The 16,638-nt window shown below is 36.0% G+C and overlaps 1 long non-coding RNA gene across 1 annotated transcript; it reads right to left on the bottom strand.

Moving 5' to 3' along the window:
• Positions 1-2,055, bottom strand: LOC132119588 (uncharacterized). The gene is made up of 3 exons (XR_009426171.1): positions 1,986-2,055; positions 1,732-1,877; positions 1-584 (listed from the first exon to the last, which is right to left on the bottom strand). It is a non-coding gene; the product is annotated as an uncharacterized LOC132119588 (long non-coding RNA).
• Between the last annotated feature and the right edge of the window lie 14,583 nt (positions 2,056-16,638).

Here is a 16,638-nt window from a genome sequence, read left to right as displayed (position 1 = left end):
TTTGTAGTCGAATGAGATTCAACCATTTATCTTCTCTTTATGTTTCTCCAAATAATGCTGAACATTGGTCCAGTCCACTGCTATGAGACTGTCTTATTTATTTTTTTCTCTGACATTTGCACATCCTTTGACACATCCATGACCTTTGAATGTCCTGAGCTGAGAGTAGCCAGTTGTTTACTTGGTTGTAACTTTCTTGAAAGGACTTTGTATCTGTGATTGCAGATTCTAGGCGAGACCACTTGCACGGCCTGACTTCTCTCTTTCCGCTTGACATTTCTGATGCTGATGTGATAGCTGAGTGTGTGAACATGAATCCCTTAAATGGAAAGCACAAAGTCTGATGACTGTAGAGAAGTGACAGCGCTTTATTGGGCAGAAGACGCCATTGGCTCTGAATTCTCTTGCAGCTAGAAAGTGCAAACCATCCACACATATGCGATCAGTCTTCTTCTCTGCCAGTGGCCTAGATGGTTCTATGCGAGTGTTCACATCCGCGTCTGCATTTTAACACCTGTCAGAACTTGGCTTGGCAAACTTGCATGTGTGAATTGCTTGTCAGCATGGAATTTGTTGGCCAGCTTCTGCGGGAACAGTGAGAAGTTCCCTAATCATCAGGTAGTTTGTTAAGTGACATATGTTTATTATTTTGTGTGTGTATCCATGTGTGCCATGAATGGCTTGTTGCTGCAGTAACTCGGCACACAGGCGGTCAAATGCATATAACATATGTCCTTCGCACACAAGGTCTCATCACTGCTTGCATGACAGCTTACTATATACGTATAGTATGACGGAGGAGCTGTGAATTGGCAGAGACAGTGGAATAATACTTAGAAGCCTAAAATAAATCATGTCACTTGGTTAAATACTGTTTAAGAAAAGAGTGTGAGTTGAGATGGTCCATCGGCACATTGGCTTTAAGGTTGGCTGGCACATGGGATATAATGTAAGAGTAATGAATCATTAAAAGCAGATTTGAAGACTTACAAGAACTCACAAGAATACAAGAATCCTGAAAAAAACAACAACAACTGTATCACGATTTCCACAAAAATATTAACAACATTTTTAAACATTGATAATAATAATAAATGTTTCCTGAGCATGAAATAAGCATATTAGAATGAATTCAGAAGGATCATGTGACACTGAAGACTGAAGTAATGGCTGCTGAAAATTTAGCTTTGCATCACAAGAATAAATGATATTTAAAATAGCATTGCAATTTCAAATAACTTTTCTATTTTAATATATTTTACAGTTTAATTGTATTTTCAATCAAATAAATGCAGCCTTGGTAAACAAAAGTGACTTTTTAAATGTCCCAATGTATAAATAAATCACATTGATCATAAAAACATATTTATCAGATATATATATACACGTATATAATTTTTATTGTTTTATTTTTTTGCATTTGCATTAGATTGTTTCTGTCATTAGATTCTATTTCTGGTTGTTGCAGAAATGGGACACTGTGGCAACAATACATATTTTGTTTGATTGGTGTAATTATATTTACATTTACATTATATTTATAGGCTAAATTGAAGATAATAATAATAATAAAAAATAAATAAATATTTTTTTTTCCTTTCCTTCCCCAGACCAACACTTTTAGTCCTTTTCTACATTTCCTTGTTTCACATCACTTTGTGCATCCAGATGGAATAAACACAGCCATTGTCTATTAAATGAGCCAGAAGGAGAAGTCTAAGACGTGTTTACCTTATCTTGTAGGCGTTAATTGTTGCCACATACGGCCACTGACACGTTTTGACTGACAGCTCCCCCACCATGCCATTCTCCGTTAAGGCTAGTCATTAGCTTTCCTTCCTCGAGCTGCAGTTTAGGCTTTCTGAATTAGAAAGTAGCTGAGAGGGTGTGAGAGAGAAAGGGAGACATATTTGAACTTCACAATGAATAAAATGAAATCACACATCATACATCCCTGTGAGACAAGTCAAGATGTTCTATAATACCTGGAAGAAAACGCTATCCATTAGCATTCCTATTCATTTTAAAAGCACTTGTTTGGCTGGCCATTTTTCCTGATGGGTGACATCATGAAAACTCTGTTTGGCTGATGGCATCGTAAGAACACACACAGGCCCAAATCCTCCATTCTTTCTGTTTGTCTATTGTTATAGTTGTATAATCAGACCAGTTCTTGATTGTATCTATAGTGTAGTATATTATATCAAAAACAGTCTTTGCTTCAGTGGTATGAAAACACCTGGCAATCACTGAACAGAAACTCTCCATTATCTGGTGTCAAGAGAACAAAGACTCACTCTGATTCACTTTCTTTTATAAAAATGGGTTTTAAATTAAATCCTCAGTCCCTGACTAGATACACTGAGGTTGCATTAAATTGTAATAAAGTGGGATTGTTGGGATAATGAAATACACAAAGACGAATTATATATATATGGTCAATATATTTATTATATATAAAATAATGTGTGTTTGTATACAGAGAATGCCATATCTCAGGTGTAATTTACCTTTTTATGATGCTGACAACCATCAGTTCAAAGTCCAAAAATGCTGTTAATATGTCTCAGCTATAAGTTCAAGTTTATTTATATACCACATTAAAAAACAATCATAATTGACCAAAGTGCTTCACAAGATCCAAAAAAAAAAAACCTAATTATTATACAGACATTATTACACAAAGTGCAAACAAAATAACCAACAGGTCAAGATATCAAGGCTCAACTAGAATTGAAAGCCAAAGCATAGTAATGCGTCTTAATCAAGTAATGCATCTTAAGCAACACATAATGGGACTGATTCAGTCTCAGCATAATATATTCATAACAGTACACTTTAAAGCCTGACTGGCGTGGGTCAGGGGTCGCCTACAGGGTGAAGTGAGAAAAGTTTCAGTGCATTCATGGAATGTTGTGTTATATCTCCTTAAAAGAGGCTTAAGTGATGACATTGTTCACAGCTGCAGTGCAAGACAGTACCATCCACATGCACAGACAGTAAACTGGATTCTGAACATAACATTCAATGACGCTCTCTCATTCTGCATATTTCTACCTCTCATCTTATACAATTTCTGGTGCAACTTTGTCCTACAAGGTGGTCTAAGCACACAGGCTGTATAGCTTACTTTCCTGAAAGTATTTTCACATGTATAGTGAATGGTTTATATGATACTTGCATTTTAAAACCTATATGGTCATGCATCTTTTAAGATGAAGACTTTTGTGCAAAGACATTTAGTACTGTAAAATCTTATGAAGATGGTTGTTAAGCTAAAGTAAAATGAACAGAAACATCATACTTTGTCAGCTCCTGAGTCAAAAGTAATGTAGATTTCATGCTTTAGTCTTTTAAATTCAATGAAAATCCATGACTTATTCTTTGACCCATTTGCCCATCCACTACACGTTCAAACTGACACATTCACACTCAAAAACAATCTTTGCATGTCACACCTAATCCTCCATTTTCTATGTTCTAAAATCTAAATTTTTATTACTTTAATATATATAAGATTGCTTGACATTATTATTTCCGTGACATTTTCTACCAAATTCTCATTACTGTAATCCAAAAAAAATCTCATTCTGATTACTTTGATACAGTAATAAATATCATAGTTATACATATTGAATTTAATAAACATCAATTTTTTTTATTTGATTTATTAAAGCAAGAATACATTGAGTAAAACAAATATTAACATGATGCAGGGGCAAATTTACAATTAAAATGTATTATTATTATTATTATAATTATTATAAAAATGTCTTACCACTATTATTTCCATGACATTTTCACCAAGCTTTCATTACTGTGATAAAAATATTATTCTAATCTTATTCTAGTCACTAATTCCTAAACACACACTACCATGCTGCGGGGGCAATTTTACTATTTAATTATATTATTATTATTATAATTTTGCATAAGAGGAAAGATAAAGTGATTTTATGTGGATAAATATGCTTTACTTGACACAATATAAATCTTATAAAGGCCCTAAAATAGGCCTCATTTTCTAAAATAATAAGTACGTATATTTTCTTTTGATTTTGCAATGAAATAGTATCCAGATACTTTTATTACATCTTTTCACAAATAGAATAGAACAGCCTCTCATATCTAAACTGATCAGATCTAAATTAATTCACTCTCTTTCTTTTGTTATTGCAAAAGTAAGAAGAGGGAAAGCTAGATTTTTAGCTACACCTGTTCTCTAGTTTCTCCAGAGGACTGGAGGAAGTGCCAGTGTGCTAATTTGATCATGCTCACACCTATCCGTCTATCCCCACAAGCACGCTGTCTGCCTGTCTCTCTCACTCGCATACACACTCACACACTCTCCGTTCACACGTAAACATGGAGTTCGCTCATATCACTCTCTTGCTGTATTGACACCTCTCCAGGAGCTGCCACTGAAACAAAATCAGATATAAGATTTCACTTCTCAATAAGTGTAGTGATGAAAAAAGAGATAGAAACACACAGAGCATTCGTATATGGATGGAAAGACAGCACTAGGAAGGGAGAGAAGTATTATCTTTTCATCCACTGCTGGGAGAAGGATTACATTTCATATGGTATTAGATGGATAGATTTATCCTTGAGTACATATTAATCCAAACATGAAATAACTTACTTTGAAGTCTGTCCGAGGTGAAATATGACTTCATGGTTGTGATATTGCAAGCATTGTGCAAATCTTTCCACTTCATTAGCACAGCTTGCTTCTAAAAAAAAAAAAGAAAAAAAAGATGAACAGAGAGACGGAGAGTGTTTTGCATTAAATTAAGGAATGTTAACAGCCACACCTCATACTCTGGCTTTATGTCTTTTTCAAAGCTCTCTCTGACTGTATAATGTCCTCACTTTAACATTGTCTGAATAAATTGCACTGGCACTGAAAATGTAACCTCACTTTACAATTACTGTTAATGTGGCTTTTATTTAATCTCAGCGGTAGTGCTAGAGTCAAATTGTGGATTAAAATCCAAAATATTAATTGTTCATTTTTAATCTGAGACATTTCAGTGCAATCCCATTAGATCCGGCCCACTAGAGAACACTTATGAAGATTTCACCAATCTTAAACATGATATATGGTGTATAAAGACTGATAGGCCTATTTTATGCAATAGAAATATTTAAATGTATATACATATGTGACAACAAACAAATCAAGTCATATCTCTTCTGATTTGCCTTTACTCTCTATGTCACCTTTGTAGGGAAACATTACTGCATACAAGGCCAATGTTTCAACATGGCTGAGCTTTCAAATGAACCGCGTTTTACAAGCTTAAAAATAGATTTGAAATGTTTTGTGTTCAATTTGAAATTGATTTGTTCAAAACACTGGTTTGTTCAGGAATTCGGAACAAGCTAAATCACATATTTCCTTACTATCTTGGTGAAAAACATTATGTGAACAGAGTAGTATGTATGAATTCACAGTTTTCATAAAACAGTAGGCAATAAATAAATAAATACAAAAATCCCCAAATAACATAATATTTCCTATATCTAACACTATAAAACACTTTACTATCCCATGAGGCTGAATGGCAGTGAAGCATCCCAAATGACACTGGTAGGTCACATGACAATGACAACATGGAGAATGTACTACTGTATATAGAACATTATTTTGTTAATTTAATAGTAATTACTTATTTAAACGAAGATTATGTGGCTTCAGATGCATTCACAGAACAGATGGAGTCACTGAAACATTCACTCAACCAGTTTGACAAAAACACAGATTAATTCAGATATAAATCAAGTTTCTGTCTTTATGAGTGATGAATGAATCATTCACTTAGCTGATACCCTCAAAACACTGATTCGTTCAGGAACTAAACAAGAGACTGTTTTATGAGTGAATCACTAATTCTTTATTAAACCAATTCATTCAAAAACAATTTTATTCAGGAAAAAACATAATTACTTTGCTTGCTTGGAGATGCATAAAGATGTGGTCACATTTAGTAAAAAAAAAACGTACGTCTACTGAAAAAGTCATCCATCCTCTCACGTGTTGATCAATGTGAAACTGTCACCCTCAAGTGAAATTCATGATCGTGTGGAGGCTCACGTGGGAAAAGTTGTTGAAAACTGTAAACATGACCACACCATAATGGTTAATTCTACCATGGCTTAGTTTGCAAATATTTCCACTGACAGAGCAAAAATGGACTGTAATGAAAAAACATGAATGAAATATTCCTAAAGATTAGCTTATTGAAATGACATTCGTCTTTGAATAATATTTGTTTACCTCTCTGTACTCTTACTTTCTCTGTAGTGTCTCTTTCATCTAAATGATTTAGACTTCTTTTCAGATCAGTCAGATATATTAGTCAGTGTTTGACAGTGCAAGGAATCATCTCTAATCATCACACATGCAGACCACAAACACTATTTGCTGTGACATCTGATTATTTAGTTTCACACATATAGTCTAGGATTCGTTTTAGCTGCTAACAGCTTTCATTTCAATATTTCTTTAACAGATTGACAGATTTAATGCATCAATCCATGTGTGGTCAGTTCATGCTCGTGTGAATTACTTCTCTTGGTTCACTGCCAGGACAATGACACTGCAGGGGAGAGCTGAATATTTTCGGCAGACGAACATCTGAATCATCAACAATGTCTCAAAGACATCCAAACAGATTCGCCAAGAGCTGTTATTGCACTCCCAACCCTGACATCCCCCAAAGTTAACTGCACAACCTTTGAGTCTAGGTCCTTTTTATATGGCTAATTTTCCAATGCAGGCTGCTCTTGTTCTGAAGTGTTGGAGATAAAAGGTCTTATTCTGTCACATCTAGAACGAGCTGCATGGGAACGGGCTGTGGAAACAACAGTGTTTTGGATTGACTTTTCTTTGGCCTCCCAAGCCCTGCAGGAATGACCTGGCAAACAGCTAAGATTAGTTAAGCTCCCAGTGGGAATTGTGTCCTTCTCTGTTTGACAGTTGGGCTGCGTGAATCATATTTACTCATGAATTTGTTTACTTTGTTTAACTGTGCCTGGCGTCTTTAGTGTGTAACTGGACCAGGGTCAGTGAGGAGTTATTAGTGTCCATTTATACATATTACTGAACCTACAAGGCACAATTTGTGACATATGCAGAAGAAATCATTGTGTTTCGGGCAAAACGTTGACATGCACTTGCTGTAAATTGGTTTTAAAGTCTAAAATGCCATTCCACAGCATGGACTGGTATAATTAATTCTGTCTGATCTCATGAGAAAACGTGGATTTGTACCTGCAGGTCCGTATTTTGCGAAAAGTTATGCATAGTCACGTCTTTCCTCATGAGATTGAGTTAAATTAATTGCAATAACATGAACTAGATTTTTACTCTTTCTGAACAAAATATGCTTGTCTGTTAAAAACTCTCTTCTGTGGTGTTCTGGGTGGATGCTGAGGTGTACTGAATCTGTAAAGTAAAAAAAAAATAATAATTGTGTCAAGCTCCCAAGAACTTAATATAAATTTATTCTTGGCTTATTGCTTATAAAAAAAGGTTTCCCACCATCTCATAACCCAGTGCTTAAATGACTGTGTTTTACATTTCTGTGGGTACATTTCCCATGGAAGATACCGATTACAAGCTTTAAATCCACAGCCTGCATCATTTATGATGTCCAATGGAGAGCAATTTCCAAAGTACACTTTGAGCATTTCTGGTAAAGAGGTTGGGTATTTTTAGCAGGCTGTAGTTTAAAACTTTTGATAGGGGTGATGGTGAAAGCGTGGGTGAGTAAAGTTGACATGCAATAATATTTTCTTTCCAACTGTGATATATATCTAAGTGAAATGGCTTCTTGAATGCAGAAAAAAAAAAAAAAAAAAAAAAAACATTGGTGGGGGGAGGGTTTACACATGGCCCAGTCTAAGCACCTTGTTTGTCTGTGTTGACATAATTTTAGAAAATTAACATATTTCAATATAAAACTACATTTAAAAAGTATTAGTGTTACACATTAAACAATGTGTTGACTTTAAACCTTTTAAAAAAATAAAATGGATATTATCCTCTATTGATCTATTGAGTTATTCTGTTAATGTCTCTTGTACATTTCATTAAAGTTTACTTAAAAACTGTTCTTGACTGATCAGCTACATATATATCACAATTATATATATACAGTCGTGGCCAAAAGTTTTGAGAATTACATAAATATTAGTTTTCAAAAAGTTTGCTGCTAAACTGCTTTTAGATCTTTGTTTCAGTTGTTTCTGTGATGTACTGAAATATAATTACAAGCACTTCATAAGTTTCAAAGGCTTTTATCGACATTACATGACATTAATGCAAACAGTCAGTATTTGCAGTGTTGGCCCTTCTTTTTCAGGACCTCTGCAATTCGACTGGGCGTGCTCTCAATCAACTTCTGGGCCAAATCCTGACTGAAAGCAACCCATTCTTTCATAATCACTTCTTGGAGTTTGTCAGAATTAGTGGGTTTTTGTTTGTCCACCCGCCTCTTGAGGATTGACCACAAGTTCTCAATGGTATTAAGATCTGGGGAGTTTCCAGGCCATGGACCCAAAATTTCAACATTCTGGTCCCCGAGCCACTTAGTTATCACTTTTGCCTTACGGCACGGTGATCGTGCTGGAAAATGCATTGTTCTTCCCCAAACTGTTGTTGGATTGTTGGAAGAAGTTGCTGTTGGAGGGTGTTTTGGTACCATTCTTTATTCTTTATTCATGTGTTTTTGGGCAGAATTGTGAGTGAGCCCACTCCCTTGGATGAGAAGCAACCCCACACATGAATGGTGTCAGGATGCTTTACTGTTGGCATGACACCGGACTGATGGTAGCGCTCACCTTTTCTTCTTCGGACAAGCCTTTTTCCAGATGCCCCAAACAATCGGAAAGGGGCTTCATCGGAGAATATGACTTTGCCCCAGTCCCCAGCAGTCCATTCACTATACTTTCTGCAGAAGATCAATCTGTCCCTGATGTTTTTTTTGGAGAGAAGTGGCTTTTCTGCTGCCCTGAAAAGTCTTCGCCTCACTGTGCGTGCAGATGCGCTCACACCTGCCTGCTGCCATTCCTGAGCAAGCTCTGCACTGGTGGCACTCCGATCCCGCAGCTGAATCCTCTTTAGGAGACGATCCTGGCGCTTGCTGGACTTTCTTGGACGCCCGGAAGCCTTCTTTACAAGAATTGAACCTCTTTCCTTGAAGTTCTTGATGATCCTATAAATTGTTGATTTAGGTGCAATCTTAGTAGCCACAATATCCTTGCCTGTGAAGCCATTTTTATGCAACACAATGATGGCTGCACGCGTTTCTTTGCAGGTCACCATGGTTAACAATGGAAGAACAATGATTTCAAGCATCACCCTCCTTTTAACATGTCAAGTCTGCCATTCTAACCCAATCAGCCTGACATAATGATCTCCAGCCTTGTGCTCGTCAACATTCTCACCTGAGTTAACAAGAGGATTACTGAAATGATCTCAGAAGGTCCTTTAATGACAGCAATGAAATGCAGTGGAAAGGTTGTTTTGGGATTAAGTTAATTTTCATGGCAAAGAAGGACTATGCAATTCATCTGATCACTCTTCATAACATTTTGGAGTATATGCAAATTGCTATTATAAAAAACTTAAGCAGCAACTTTTCCAATTTCCAATATTTATGTAATTCTCAAAACTTTTGGCCACGACTGTATATAAAAATAAGTAGAGGAACAAACTCATTCTTACATCACAAGATTACAACTAAACATGACCTGACTGACACACAAACAACTTTTTACAATCAAGACCTATTTGAACTAAAAATTAATTACATCACTCACCTTGTGTATACACACACACACACACACACACACACAAATGCTGGGTTGTTTCAACCAAACTGTGGGTCAAACATGGAATTTAGCTGATGGGTAAATTTTTTTTATTACATTTTAACCCAAATGTTGGGTTAGTCCAAACAACCCAGCATTTTTTTTTTTTTAGCAAAACTGAATTATGTAAATGCAACAACCCAACTGAATCTCTTGTAGTTGGCTACTGACTAGTTAAAACACTTGCTTGCATCCTAAACATACCTTATTTTTATTATTCATATACATGGTGAATAAAGTCAGGAGGAAGCAAAGGCCTGTCACTGCAACACATTTGTAATACATCTGCTTTTTATGTGAAAATATATATTCTGAAAATTAGCATACCTCAACCCAAGCACCACTCAGTGGTACCCAATGGTAATCACCAAAATGCTTCTAAATCCCCAAATAACAGAACAACTAGCATAATCTTGCTTTAACACATAGGCCACGTTCACACAGCAGCAGAATACGGTTGCCAGTCCTGTATTTGAGTCCTTAATATGGTTACGTTCACACAGTATAGTTATTTTTAGGTGTGACAACCACATTCTGTAACTGAACTCACACCTGTACTTTTTTAGGACTCACAACCACATTCTCTGAAAATAGATGTTGTGTGAATGGAACAGCACTATCAGTTTTATGGACGTCACTATCTTTGATGTTACTTTAGTCACTAAGGTAACTGGTAAGGTAAGGAATACAGGCTTGACTCCCGTTGCACGTTCCTACAAAAAGTATTCGAGGCGCTACTATAAGTTGTTGTGTGAACGTGACATTTCGAGACTCACACCTGTAAGTAAATGCAGTTGTCAATCCCAAAAACTGACAGTGTGAATGTAGCCATACTCTCTCAAAATCCACGCAAAGAATGCTGGGAATTGGAGTGTGTTCCACAAAGGTGCAACTTGTTAGAACTTCAGAGTAATGAGTGAAAAACCTATATTAATAAATGTAAATGTAATTGTTGTTTTTATATTATTTAGAGGAATATTTTTTCTGATAGTGTAGCGACAGAGGCCCCAGGCTCCTGTTTCACTAGCAGTGCAAAATCTGTGATTGTTCAGCATATCTGGAATCGAAAACATGACCTTGAGTTCAGCACATTTACAAATGACTCCAGCGCTTTACTTCAGCACATCCATCCTGAGACACGGTGGACTGAAATTCACAGAAAAGCGATCAGTAATAAACCCTGATGAATGAAGCCGAGATTCCTCAGAGTCTGAATTGCCTGTTACTGTCAGCGGGAAAGGAGGATGATGGTTATGGAGTCCGCTGTCTGTGTGCATTTTGTCATCAAGAATAATAAATGTCAATTTCCAAGCAATCCAAATAGTATTCACACCGGTAATCACAGGGATGAATAGATGTGGGTGTGCAATGCCTATTTTCTCTCTGACATTAATGGTTTCATAGGAGAGGAATCAATAGTGACAAGTTTATAAAATGTTGTTGCTGATGTAGTTTGTGTGTGTATGTGTTTGTTTATACAAGACTGCCTGAAATCCAAATTATGAAAGCTTAGAACATGATAACCAATTTCTGCTTCCTGTTGATGTTGATGCCCCAGGTTTATTTTTTTCTCTCCAAAATCAATCAGTCTATTTCTCCTTGAGCACTAGGGACAAGATTTCATAGGTAATTATTAAATATTCTGCTTGGCACCGCAGGAGATCGAGCCACTGTAAATGATGCTATTTCCAAAGCCTAGCTTCTTGTGTTATAAAAGAAGCCAGATTGCAGTGACTAGAAAATTTGAATAAACCCCTTAAGGAGAAATTTCAGGAACTTGATCAAACGTCATTACCACAAAGCTTGCTCACTTGATTCCAAATAAGAAGGACATCGACTTTTTTTGTGTTTGCCGCAAGCTAAATTATTTATTATCTGCTAATAAAACTAATGCCAAGAATCATTGGTCATTTATACACTACAGCTAAATTTGTTTGTCACTTCACCTTTTAATTGCGCATACCAGCCCTGCGGCCTATACACAAGGACAGTGTTGCCAGATCTTACTATTAAAATCTGTAATTGGGTCTGACAAAACAAGCCTGAAATATAACTTGCCTAACAAAAATAAGCTTAAACAACCCAAATGCATGTAAATAACTACAAAGCTACCCTCAACAAGAATGTTTTTTGTTTAAAGCATCTTTGCAGGCATAAACAAAACAGTACTGCCTGACATCAGGGCCGGCCCTGACCAATTTGCTGCCCTAGGCAAGATTTTACCTGGCGTCCCATGCATCACAGCCCATTTCACCCTGTCATTGTGTTCATTATTTAGTATATATATATATATATATATATATATATATACACACACACACACACACACACACACACACACATTACAGCAGAACTGTTTCCAACACTCATAATAAATCATCATATTAGAATGATTTCTAAAGGATCATGTGATAGACCGGATATCACATGTGACACTGAAGAATGGAGTAATGATGCTGAAAATTCAGCTTTGCATCACAGAAATAAATGATAATTTAAAGTATAATAAATTGAAAACAAATTATTTTAAATTGTAATAATATAACACAATATTACATTTTTTCTGTATTTTTGATCAAATAAATGCAGGCTTGATGAGCAGAAGAAACTTCTTTCAAAAACATTAAAAATAGTAATGTTTCCAAACTTTGGGCCTGTACTGTATCCCCCCAAAACTGCACAACTGTAGAGTAAAACATTAATAAAAAAGTGATAATAAAAAATGCGTCTTAAAACTGACATGATTGTACTAAATCACAGTCTGGGGACTCAGAACTCATTAAGTTTAAGGTAAAAATAACTGCCATGAAATTATAGTATCTTACTCCTATGCAATAAATTGTTCTTTCACTACATCTTTACCTCTGTCTTTATCCTCTTCTCTTCTTTTTGGCATTGTATCTATCGCAGACTATGCTCATTTATAATGTGTCATGTAAATTCGGCCTTCCGTCACAATCAGGAAACTTTCACCGTGTCTAGAACTGGCGCGAGCTGCCAGGCCCGTTTCTACGAGCTGTGTGTTAACAAAAGCAGTGCTGTCTACATTGGATGCGGCGTCGGGCACGCTACACAACAAATTACCAACAACTGATCGTGCGCACGCTCTGTTTCTGACGCACTTCAAGCACACGATGGGCAGGGGAAGATTGAAGAGCCGGACTTTTTTTGTGCTTTATTTGGTAGTAATTCGAATTAATGGTTTTTAAATAGTAGCCTATTATTTAAAAAAAATATGTAAAAAAAAAAATAAATTCACTCGTTCACTCATTCTGGCGCACCTATGGATGAGTGGCGCCCTTAGCATTTGCCTATACCGCCTATGCCACGGGCCGGCCCTGCCTGACATAATGCACTTTTGGTCCCTGATATAACATAACTGGGTTTGACAACACAACCCCCCCCCCACCCCCCCAAAAAAACATTTTTCTGTAAATGACTACATAAAAAAATTATATTGCAATCTATTCATAAAGCAACTTTTAAAAATAAAAATAGATGCTTATATAATAAAAATACATGGCAACCCTCAGTGAGAGTGATTTGTTTAAAGGCAGCTTTGTGAGAATAAATAACACAGCACTGTCTATTGTGGTTGTTTAAAATCACCACACATAATACATTTTGGTCACTAAATAAAGCTAAAATTCCCCCGAAAATTGGCTAAATTAGTGGACACCAAAAGGTTTATCTGCATTCGTTTTCTTGTTCACAACCATAAGACGCCAGACATTGCTATGGTTACCACTGTCAATCATAACATCTTACATACCCATACACACACATTCATGATTTAGGTCCAGGATTACCAATAAAATATTTACTTATACACCCTGAGATTTTAAATTAATATTTCAATAATTCAGCAACACATTCGCATGTTCACAGTTCTCTGTCAGTTCATGGTCACATGACATGCTGGTAAACAGATAAAATATTTCCAATTTTTAGTAAGTGTTTTGTATTCTTTTAAAATTGTAATTCTACATTTTATTAATTTAATGAATTAGTAGCTTTTCACCACAGACCTCCTGCAGTTATTTAACAAACACCCAGTAAGGGAAACTCTGGTTTAGAGGATTCACTCCATCATTTAAGTGTGGTTGTCATATCCAAAATGTAGCAGTGTGTACATGTTCACTCTGACGTTGATTTATATTCGGCGCACAGTTGAGTAGTTTGAAACAGGACCTACAGAAATGTCGGCCCAAGTTTCCAGCATGTTCTGTCTGTAAATAGCTCTCCAAGCAAAGCAAACAGAGTTGAATTCCTGATACCCACACAGCTCTTCGCTTTGAAGTCCTTGCATCCTGACAGTAGAGTGCCTGTGTGAGGGACGGGACTAAAATGTGTTAATTTTTTCAGCAGATAGCCCAGCGACCTCCCTCCATGTTTCTAATTAAAATTACGGCTAGTCCCTCAGTACCTCCACATGCATTGTCGAGTGTTCGATGCCACAGTGGGTAATCCTTTGAAAAGGGGCTTAGAGATTTCAAGGGAGTCTTCTTCAAACTAGCCACCACCACCTTATCCGCACTCACATGGTGATGGGGATAAATGAATTTCTGGAACAGCCTCGGCTCAAGCATGCACACATACAGATTTAGATGTGATTTTCAAAGGGAGATCATTACCATAGTGCATTTCACTGATTTCTGCACACAAAAAAAATTTACTCAAAGAATACAGCAGAGGTGGTGAAAAATTAGAAGAGAGTTCATTAAGATCACAGAATATTCAAAGGAAACAAATGAAGCTGACCCTTGAACCACGAGGGAAATTACCAGATGGCCTTTATCCCCGGCTCAAACTAACAGATGATGGTTAATGACACTTTAAATATTATAATGTTGGCTTGAAAAAAACTCATATTAAAGTCTGCCAATACAGAGAAACACAAAGATTAAATATAATCCAAAACAGCTTCACATGTCAGTTTATGCACAGTTTATGTCAAATACACTTTAATGTGTAATGTGATAAGTAGCACTTGAGACTGATCCAGTCAAGATGGAGGATTTTTGTTTCTTGATAATGCACTACAAAATGAATTCATATGGACCATAAACAATAAAACAAACAATATACTGTCTTCTAAAGTAATGCTTATTGAATGATTTTGTCTGGCACAAAAATGTAATTTATTTAAAGGGTTCTCTCAGGAAATGCATTTTGATGTAGATACTTATTTATTACATTCAATTTAGGGACACATTATTGGTTCTATGTTTGTTATTGGCTGATAGAGATCATTTAATTTACTGATATCAGTCAGTGTTGCATATTTAATTGTATCTTTGCCACAGCAACGCTGACTTAAAATTAATATTAAAATCACTAAAAATAACTATTGAATGTAATTTTAAGCAAATCTAAAAATAAATATCATTTTTCATATTGTTAATTATTTTATGATGCAAAAATTTTGTAGCCTTTATTTATTTTCATTACTTACATTTATTTAGGCAAAATTGTAGAATTTTAATAATTAAGATTTATAATTTTTGGACATAACATAGGCTACTTTTAATATCGATGCACCAAATTTTTCATCAAGCATCAGTTGGCAGCCATATATGAAATATTCACAAACATTGTGCAAAATGCAAAGATGTTATTATGAAGAAAGCTGAAACAGAAGGACCTCAAAACCCCATGTAAATAGCTGTTTGGTTAATCATGAGCACATCTAGAGAGGTTACCTGGAGACATGGCTCTTCGCTGAGATCTATTAATCGCATTCATGAGAATAAAATTCAGGAAGGAGAACAGAGTCCTAAACAGCCTGTTCTATTAGAGCACAACAAGACAGGAGCACAACTACAGATGTCTCATGCTCTCGTAGGACAGAGATACGGACAGAGTAAATGAGTGGGAGAGAGGGAGGAGAAGAAAGGGGGAGAGGAAGAGGCTGAAATCACAGATGGTTGTGAGGCCCGCTGGGATGAGGAACTTAAGACGAGTAGTTTTCCAATACTTCATAAAACACTTTTCAGAAATAGAAGTGAGTCACACGCATGGCAGGCTTTGTGAATATCAACAAGGGCAACAGTGGCTTGTGCCGCTCTCATGACTGTGTAGTCAACCACAGATCTGGTGTAGAAACTTCCATAAGGTGACCAGATGATTTTGCTGGCAGACTGATACAAGGCAGTTGATTAGGCACATTGTTTATGGATCAAAATTCAAAATATGTGCAGTTAATTTATCAGAAATACATCAAATAATCATAATTTTCGAAGGATGTTCAGAGTCTCTTCGTAAATGTAACCATACGGTCTACTCACAATCTTATATGAAACATAAACCATGTTTCTCTGACCTGACTGCATTATGTAATAGAGGTGGGAGTCTCGATTTTTTGTGGATCTTATTTCAAATAGATTCATAGATTTATAATACGGTGTAATACAAACCCCAAAGGACTTGCAAAGTAGCACAATATAAATGCATTCTGAATCCCATGATATTTTCTCTTGCCATATGCTGTTTATGGGGCATGAAATACTCTTGGGAAGTTGACATGTCCTTCAGAGTGACATGCTATACTCCATGTTAAACTATTTTGGAGACCATTGGTGATTTAGTTTAGCCAAATAGGCCTTTTATTATGAATAACAGCTTTAACTGTTATAAAAAAGCTTAACAAATACAATTTGTGTGATTTTGCGGTCACAACAAGGATCAGTTACTTATAAATGGTTTCATAGCTCTGTGAAACATTGATCTTGACATAGATCAAATTACAGGTAATAT

Source organism: Carassius carassius, chromosome 38, assembly GCF_963082965.1.
Source record: "Carassius carassius chromosome 38, fCarCar2.1, whole genome shotgun sequence".
Classification (NCBI taxonomy): Eukaryota; Metazoa; Chordata; class Actinopteri; order Cypriniformes; family Cyprinidae; genus Carassius; species Carassius carassius.
Note: the sequence above shows the minus strand (reverse complement) of the source record. Positions and strands in the feature narration are given on the sequence as shown.